This window comes from Theropithecus gelada, chromosome 16 (assembly GCF_003255815.1).
Source record: "Theropithecus gelada isolate Dixy chromosome 16, Tgel_1.0, whole genome shotgun sequence".
NCBI classification, from domain to species: Eukaryota; Metazoa; Chordata; class Mammalia; order Primates; family Cercopithecidae; genus Theropithecus; species Theropithecus gelada.
In genome coordinates, this window is record NC_037684.1 from 76203623 (window position 1) to 76212925 (window position 9303).

Genomic DNA, 9303 nt, shown 5'->3' on the forward strand with positions numbered 1-9303 from the left:
GGTTACAGAGCAAGATTCCATCTCTCTCTCACACACACACACACACACGCACACACACACACACACACACAAATTAAGTTGTCAATGAGTGAGGGAAAAAATAAGACAAATTTTATGTTATACTACATACAATAGCAATAGAAATTGTGGAACAGATTTTACTTTTTAAATGCCGATTTTACTTATAATCTATACATAAAAGGAAAATGGAATTAGGTTTTTATTAACTAGAAGCTGTTATGAGAATGTCGACAGAATTCTTCTGAGTATTTTCAAGTGCAAAGTTATTTACATTTAAGAAACAACTTAGATATATAAATAAAAAATTTGTTGTGCAATAAAATTAGAGTGCAAGACAAACCATAATCTGTACGAAGAATTAAAAACCTAAATATGTCAATGGATCGTAAGTATCAAGTGACAACAAATGAATAGATTTTTACAGGGCTCATGACTTTTGCTTATTACCTTTAAATGACTTAAAAGAAAAAATAACTCTTTTGGCAGGTTCATATTTGGATTTTATTGATCGTATCACTTATGCCATGGGTCTCCAAAAATGTTCTGGGCTGCATGTACGTTCTGCATATGAATCTTGGAAGAATACTCATTTACTGTCAATAGTAGTTGTTTAAAGGAAAATGACATTTTATGCAGAATTTTCTTATTTTCCCTTAGCATGCTGTGTTAGTTTCTTAAGGCTAGGAACAGAACAAATGACCACAAACCACGGCGCTTAAGACGATACAAATTTATTTTTTCACAGTTCATGAGGCCACAAATTCAAAAGGGAGGTATGAGTATGATTGATTTCTTTGGGAGGCTTTCAGGTAAAATCTCCTTCTTAGCTTCTGGTGGTTTCTAGCTCTCCTTGGCATTCCGTGACCGCAGGCAGCGTAACTCCAGACTCTGACTCCCTTGTCTCATGGCCATATTCACTGTAGGTCTCGGTATGTTCCCACCACCTTCCTGTAAGGACACAGCCATTGGCTTTACGGGCCACCCTAATGCATTGTGACCTCGTCTTCACCAAGTGTTATCTGCAGAGACACTTTTTCCAAATAGCTCAACATTCTTGGGTTCCAGGTGGACATGACTTTCTGCGGGACACTACCCAACATGGGAGATATGCATGTATTTTTTAGAAAATAATGAGTTCTGCCTCTGCTATAAAGCCCCTTTTCTTTTCATTAGTGTTGATTATTACAAAACAGCATGGACAGTTGACAGAGCTCTCTAAGTACTTCTCAATGGCCACAGCGTGGGAAACAAATGGGGGAGTGGGAAGAAGTAAGATTTGATAAATAGTTCAGGGCAAGATGATAGAAGGGCATGTACATCATGCTGAAAAAAAAAGTGATTGCTGTTTTGTGACAAGGAAGAACAACAAAAATTTAGAAATATTTATTAGGTGTCTATTGTGTCAATAATATACAAAAACATTCTGGGGATAATGAGCTGAAAAAGGTATATGGCTTCATGTGTATCACAGTGCAACAAGAAACTAATCCCTGAGACAGAAACAATTGGTAAAGGAGCACATTGGGGTTTGTCAAGTTTGAAGTTGGAAAAAAATTAAGTAGAAAACAGGTCTAGTCAAGCTGAAATGTTCCTAGTGTAAACAAAATAATAGGATGAAAATCTCCTGATATCTCAACGGGAAAGCATGGAGATGACAGGAAATAGGATTCAGAGCTTTGCAACATTGTAAAGTGTTATCAGCGTTAGGAATGTTCTGAGAAGAACATAGGAAAATAAAAGAGAAAAGTCGTTGGAGTTCTAACTTGGTGTTGAGTAAGGAGATGGAGGAAGAAAAGAATATACCGACTCGAAGAGCAAAAGTTGAAAATACAGAACTTATGAGAACATTTTAACTGAGGAATGTTTAGTGAAACAATAGAGCTCTCCCCACATCTCCCTCTGTCGGTGGTCCTCTTTCCCACTATCTTCTTCCCCTCGCCCTCTCCCCACAGTAGATTTTCTTTTTTATTTTGAGATAAATAAAACTCCAGGCTGGAGTGCAATGGTGCAGCCTCAGCTCATTGCAACTTCCACCTCCCGAGTTCAAGCGATTCTCCTGCCTCAGCCTCTGGAGTAGCGGGGATTACAGACGGTCGCCATCACACCCGGCTAATTTTTGTATTTTTAGTAGAGACTGTGTTTCAGCATGTTGGGCAGGTAGGTCTCGAACTCCTGACCTTGTGATCCGTCCGCCTCAGCCTCCCAAAGTGCTGGGATTACAGGTATGAGCCACCGCGCCCTGCTGTGTCCTCACTGTTTTCTTTCCCACCCTCCTTTCTCCTTCTCCGACTTTCCAAGGTTCTTTCCCACCCTCTCCGTCCCCTCCTCCCCCTCTCCCCGCAGTCTTCTAAGCCCCACTGACTTCCAGCCGCAGCCAACACCGTTCAGTTCTGAGGTAGCGGTGGGGGCGGGGGCGGGGGTGGGGGTGGGGGCGGGGGCGGGGGCAACCGCGGTGGCACAGGCAGCGACTCTCCGGGGTCTCCAGCCGGCTGCTGGGGCGGAGCGAGCTCAGGGGCGGAGCTCAGGGGTCTACCTGGGCGCAGAGACGCACCGGGCGCTCAGACGCACCGGGCGCTCAGACGCAGGCGCGCGCATGCGTGGAGGGCTTCTAAGTGAAAGGCAGTGGGAGAGCGCGGAGAAGGGAGTGGGCGAGAAGACGATCGGGGGAGAAGGCGGTGGGAGAGGAAGAGGGGAGAAGAGGGTGCGGGGAGAGAAAAGCGCGGCAGGAAGTCGCTGCTGCGGGAAGGTGGGGAGACGGAAACGGGAAGAAAATGGTGGGGAGGGGAAGAAAACGGTGGCGAGTAAGAGGCTGGGAAACAAGACGATGGCGAGAGGGAGAGAGGGAAGATTATGACAGACGTTGCTGCGAGACGGTGGGAGGACACGGGAAGAAAACGGTGTGGGGGAAGAAAACGGGTGGGTAGAAAACGGTTGTGGGAAAGGCGCGGGGAGAAGATGGTGAAGGGAGAAGACGGCGCGGGGAGAAGACAGTGGGGAGAGAAAAGCGCGGCAGGAAGACGCTGCTGCGAGAAGAAGGTGGGGAGATGGAGGCCACCAGAAGATGGTGGAGAATAAGAGGCTGGGAAAGAAGAAGATGGGGAGAGGAGAAGAGGGTGGTGGCAAGACCGCGGCAGACAGACGCTGCTGCGAGGAGGTGGGAAGACATGGGAAGAAAACGGTTGCAGTAATAGGCCGGGAGAAGACGTTGAGGGTGGGGGGAGGGGAGAAGAGGGAGCGGCGGGAAGACGCTGCTGCGGGAATAGGCGGGAAGGTGGAGAGGGGAAGCGAGCGGGTGGAGAGGAGGGTGGGGGAGGCCGTGCGGAGAGGGAGACAGGGAGGAAAAGGTGCCGCCACAGGAACCAGGGCTGCGAGGAGGCGGCGAGACTGAGGGGAAGAAAACGGTGGGGAAGAGAAAAAAAAACTGCGGGGAGAAGAAGGTGCGGGAAGAAGACGGTGGGGAGAGGGCAGCAGAGGGTGCGGGAAGACCGCGGTGGGGAAGGAGGGAGAGGGGAAAAAAAGGTGGGAAGAAGACGTTGGGGAAGGGAAAGGTGGGAAAGGAGAAGGGTCGGGAAGGAGAGGGGAGGGAAAGGGCAGAAGGTGGGGAAGAAGACGGTTGGAAAGGGGAGAGGGAGAGGGGAAGAAAAGGGTGGGGAGGGAGAAGGGAAGAGGACAGGATGGGGGGAAGAAGAAGGGAGGGGAAAGTGGCGAAGACGACGTTGGGGAAAGACGGAGAGGGGAAAAAGATGAGTGGGAGAGAAGAGGATGAAGCAGGGAACGAGGTGGGGAGAGGGGAAGAAAAAGGCAGAAAGACGGGCTGAGAGAGAAGACAGTGCTGGGAGAAGAGGGGAGGGCGCGGGGAGGGAGAAGGGAAGCGGGGAAAGACGGTGGGAGAAGGTGGTGGGGGAGAAGAAGGCAGTGGGGGAGAAGAGTTGGGGGAAAAAGAATAGTGATACTTAACGTTTAAAGGTCGTCGTCTTGGAGCTGAAGAATCAAATGTTGCTTTAGAGTCCCGGCCTAACTTTGTTCAATAAATTCCCACTTCCAAATATTTTGTGATTGCAGTGTGGGTCGTTTTTGGTACTTAGATCCAGAGCAGTGTCTGATTGTTAGTGACGGTGCTATCAAATTGCATGCTGTTCACCAGCTATAAATGAAAAGATCACATTTCCTTGAAGCGCACTTTAATATGTAATTCAAACACTTTTCTAAGAGACTCATTGGGGAAAAAATAGAGGTGTGTACCTCTGGCATGGAACATGGAGTCTCTGATTTTAGATTGCATTTGTTTCCCCAAATCTTTAAGAATGTGGCAGAAACGTGATTGAATACGGCATTCATTTTGTAGGGCAGTGCATGTTATTTTAATAAAGATGGGGTAAACTGATATGCCTATAAGAAAATTAATTCAATTTAATTAATTCACTCATACAAATTTAGATTTCCTTAATATAAAAAACCCCAAAACAGTTAAATTGCCTTAGTCTTTTACCATAACTTCATGCTTAGAGTCAAGAGAATTTGTAAATGCAATCCTGTAATGCTGGTGTTGCGTTATGCCTATATGAAATACGTTTTAAACCTAAATGTTGCTTTTTTTTAAGTTATAGAACTTCATAGAAGTTTATGTGTTTTAATACAGGTGAACTTGACAAATTATTAATTGGTGAATAACTTTTATTGCTTGTAAAATAAGCAGTTAAATGTAATGATGTAAATACATTTTATATTACGGTATAGTTTTTAAAAAATATTTTCTTCTTTTGTATTCTAGTTTAAAATCCTGGAATACTTACTGATATCTTATTTCCCCATGAAAAGGCTTCAGCTAACTATATTGTATTCCCAAGCAAATGTTTGTACCGGAACATCAACTGTAGAAATTAAGCAAAATCTGTATTTTAGGACAGTTGCAGTGGCTCGCACCTGTAATCCTAGCACTTTGGGAGGCCGGGGTGGGCAGATCACTTGAGGTCAGGAGTTCGAGACCAGCCTGGCTAACATAATGAAACCCCATCTCTACTAAAAATACAAAAAAAATTAGCCGGGCGTGGTGGCGTGTGCCTATAATCCCAGCTACTCGGGAGGCTGAGTCGGCAGAATTGCTTGAAGCCAGGAGTCGGATGTTGGAGTGAGCCGAGAACGTACCATTGCACTCCAGCCTGGGCGAAAAGAGTGAAGCTCTGTCTCAAAAATAAATACATAAATAGCCAGGTGTGGTGGTGCACACCTGTAATCCCAGCTACTTGGCTGAAAGGCTGAGGCGGGAGAACCACTTGAACCTGGGAGGTGGATGTTGCAGTGACTCAAGAACGTGCCATTGCTCCAGGCTGGGCACAAGAGCGAAACTTCGTCTCCAAAAACCAAGCCAAAACAAAACAAAATAAAAAAGAAAATGTATATAAACATATTTTCAGGGATCCGTGCAAATTTATTTATTTATTTATTTATTTATTTATTTATTTATTGAGACAGTCTAGTAGCTCTGTTGCTAGGCTGGAGTGCAGTGGCACAATCTAGACTCACTGCAATCTCCACCTCCAGGGTTCAAGAGATTCTCCTGGGATTATAGGCACGTGTCGCCATGTCCAGCTAATTTTTTTTTTTTTTTTTTTTTTTTGGAGATGGAGTCTCGCTCTGTCGCCCAGGCTGGAATGCACTGGCACAATCTCGGCTCACTGCAAGCTCAGCCTCCCGGGTTCATGCCATTCTCTTGCCTCAGCCTCCTGAATAGCTGGGACTACAGGTGCCTGCCACCACACCCTACTAAAGTTTTTGTATTTTTAATAGAGACGGGGTTTCACCATGTTGGCCAGGATGGTCTCGATCTCCTGACGTCAGGATTCGCTCACCTGGGAATCCCAAAGTGCTGGGATTACAGGCGTCAGCCACCGCACCAGGCCAAGACTGCTCTTTAATTCCCAAGGCCACTCACTGTGGTTTGAGCATGTGCCACAGCCTATGCTCGGGTTGATGCCCCACATTCCCATGGTTATCCAAAAGAGGCCCTGAGACTCACAGTGGCCATTATTAATACTCTGAGGTTGCAGCAGCAGTGACAACTGAAAATCTACAAGCATCAGAAGAAAGAGGTGTTGCAGAGAGGAACCACAACCATCACAAACCTGGAGGGCTGGGTGGGCCACCCCCTGGATCCCATTGGCTGCATGTTTCTCACTTTGACTGAGGCCTGCCTCCTGAATGATGACGGCTATCTAAATATGAATGAAAGCAGACCCCCTGTGTACCAACATGTACCTGTGGCTATAGGCTCCCCAAACAGCAGTGAGTCCTACTTGTCATTGGCCCTGGAAGCTGCATCCATGGGCCTGGGTCACAGAGGGTAATGCCTGAAGGGGCTCCTACCCACAGTACAAGGTGTGTGGTAATGAGGAGCAGCTCCTCAGCCAACTCCAAGAGCTGCAGCTGGGTGAAGACTTAGTGCAAACTCTCCAAAAATAGGGCATCTTGCTGCTGGAAGGTGGCCCTTTCAGCAATCTGGGAAGTCATCCAGCGAGAGAGCGTTTCCATGCATACTTCTGCCAGTATTTGTTCTTAGCTCTGCTGTCTCATGATCCAGACCTGGCCTATAAATTAGCCTTACGTGTCATAAGGTTACCTGTTTTAGAAAACTCAGGTTGTGCAGGCGACACATCCCTCCCTCACCATATGGTGTCTCTGGTGCCCAGCCGTTATCCTCCCTGGTTTCTGCTTGGACACTTGGAATCAAAGTGGTGGGAACTGGCCTCCACCATGCTGACTGCTGCCAAAGGAGACACTCTGAGGCTCTGAACAATTCTGGAAGCAATGCAGAGGCACATTTGTTCTTTCCCCCTCATCTTCAAACTGGCCAAAAATGCGTTCAAGATTGCTACTCCCATTAACAGTAGTACTGATAGCACCCTGCTCAATGTGGCCCTGGAACCTGGGCTACAGGTGATGCGGATGACCTTATCAACCCTTAACTGGAGACCCCGAGAGATAGTACGATGGTTGGTGATCTGTGGTACAGAAGTGGGTAACTCCCACCTCCCTCTATGCCCAGGGGAAAGGAGTTTCTATGCCCTACTCTTGGGACAGGACAATGAATCCATGGAGCTCTCATATTCCTATTCCTGATGGCTTAAGAAAGGATGGGGCTGATGGTGGGAGAAGATGGCCTCTGTTCAGCCAGCCCAAGTTCTGTCCTCACTGCTTAAAACAACCGTATGCTGACATCAGCAGCACTTTGACCCTTGCATCAGAGACATGCCTAAGAGAATGAATTTTCAGCTGCCAATACTCAAGTGTGCCCCTAGGAGGAAGTGGGCCTGGTGGTTTGGTCCCTGTCTCTGTCCATGCTTGTGAGAAACCCCAGACAGCTTGGAGGCTCAGGATGCTTTCTTTTTTTGGGTGGCGGAGGGGGATGGAGTCTCATTCTGTCGCCCAGGCTGGAGTCCAGTGGCTCAATCTCGGCTCACTGCAAGCTCCACCTCCCGGGTGGATGCCATTCTCCTGCCTCAGCCTCCTGAGTAGCTGGGACTACAGGCGGCTGCCACCACCCCCAGCTATTTTTTTCGTATTTTTAGTAGAAATAGGGTTTCATCGTGTTAGCCAGGATGGTCTCAATCTCCTGACCTCGTGATCTGCCCGCCTCGGCCTCCCAAAGTTCTGGGATTATAGGTGTGAGCCACTACGCCTGACCGGCTCAGGACCCTTTCTAAAGCCCAAAGACCAGCACAAGACTCAACCCTGAGAGGCCCCACTTCACCTAGAACCCCTGGCAGATCCGCCACCCTGGCCTCGGGGCAAGCAAACCCCAGGCTCTACTGCTCCATCCTTGTGAGGGGCTAAGAGCACCTGCAGAAACCTTCAACCCTCTGGCCTGGGGATGGAAGGGATAGGAAGAGAGCCCAAGCAGGGTCTAGCTGTCTGGGATGCTTCCGTAGCCCTGGTTTGCCTCAGATCATGTCAAGGTTGCTGAGGAGGAAGGATAACCCATCTCCTCAGGCCAAATTCAAACCTCACACGGTAATCTGGGCAGACCTGAATCAGGACCCAGGTTGCCACGGCTGAGCTCAGGTTCTCCCTCACAGGTGTGTGGGCCCCAGTGAGCATCTTGCAGAGCTGGGACACACTCTTCACCCCTACTGAGGCTACTAGTATTGTAGCTGCCACAGCCGTATCCCACACCACTATCCTGCGCCTCAGTCTTGATTATCCACAGCGGGAGGAACTGGCTAGCTGTGCTTGCACACTGGCCTTGCAGCGTGCTATGAAGCATCCACAGAGCTGTGCCCTGTCAGCCCTTACACTCTGAGAAAGACCACATTGCCTTTGAGGCCGCCTGCCAGATTGCCACTGAAGCTGCTGCCGGTGGCACGGCCCATTCCCAGCTGTTCCCCATTGCCTGCTCTGCGCAGCTCCGTGGCTGCACGCTCCGTGCCTTCAAGCTGGCCTCATTGGCCATGAGCCATCTTAACCTGGCTCTTAACCAGGATACCCACGCAGCCATCAATGACGCGCTCTAGGTTTGTGCCCTCAGCCACTCTCTGGGCAAGGATGAGCTGGCAGTGCTCATCCCCCTGGTGGTGAAGAGTGTGCACATTGCCGTGATGCTTTCAGACATCCTGTGTGCGACACTGCACGGTGACTGAACCCGAGGCTGCCGCAGCTCTGAAAAGCTCATCTCTACTGACAGAGCTCCATTGTGCCAGTTGCTGATACCACCATGAATGCTTACATCAACACCCACATCAGCCTGACACACATCAGCCATTGCCAGTATGGAGTTCACTGAGTTTCTAAGCAAGGCTTGGGAGACCTTCCTGCTGCCCCAGGATGGCTTCCTGCAATTTGCCCAGTTCATTAGCAACCACAAACAGATCTACAAAGGCAAGGAAAAGCTGATGCAGCTGGTTCGAGAGCCCTTTGGCTGAGAAAGCAGATAGCTCACTGGCCCAGCAGCCTGGGTCCCCAAGTAGTATCAGGTCAGGCCAAAAACACTGAAACATTTGTCCACCCTGAGAGGACTCTGAGCACCTGTGGCTGAGGCCAAAGGACCACAGGGCTAATGATGGGGAGAGTCCAACTCTAGTGGATATGCATACCTTGGCAAACTTGTCACTACAGCCCACTGTTCACGGAGAAGCTGGGCCCTGCAGGTCGACCAGAAAGCCCAAGATATGCCACCTTCTGCCCCTGTGTCCTGCATGTCCTGGGCATTGGCGCTGTGTCCCTTAGCAAACACAGAACACTGTTCCATCTCAGAGATTGCTGAACCAGAGAAACAGATGCATTTATGGT

At 48.7% G+C, this 9303-nt stretch overlaps 1 pseudogene; it reads left to right on the top strand.

Annotated features, from left to right (window-relative positions):
* The first annotated feature begins 1666 nt into the window (after positions 1-1666).
* On the top strand, positions 1667-8936 carry LOC112610195 (annotated as a pseudogene).
* The last annotated feature ends 367 nt before the right edge of the window (positions 8937-9303 follow it).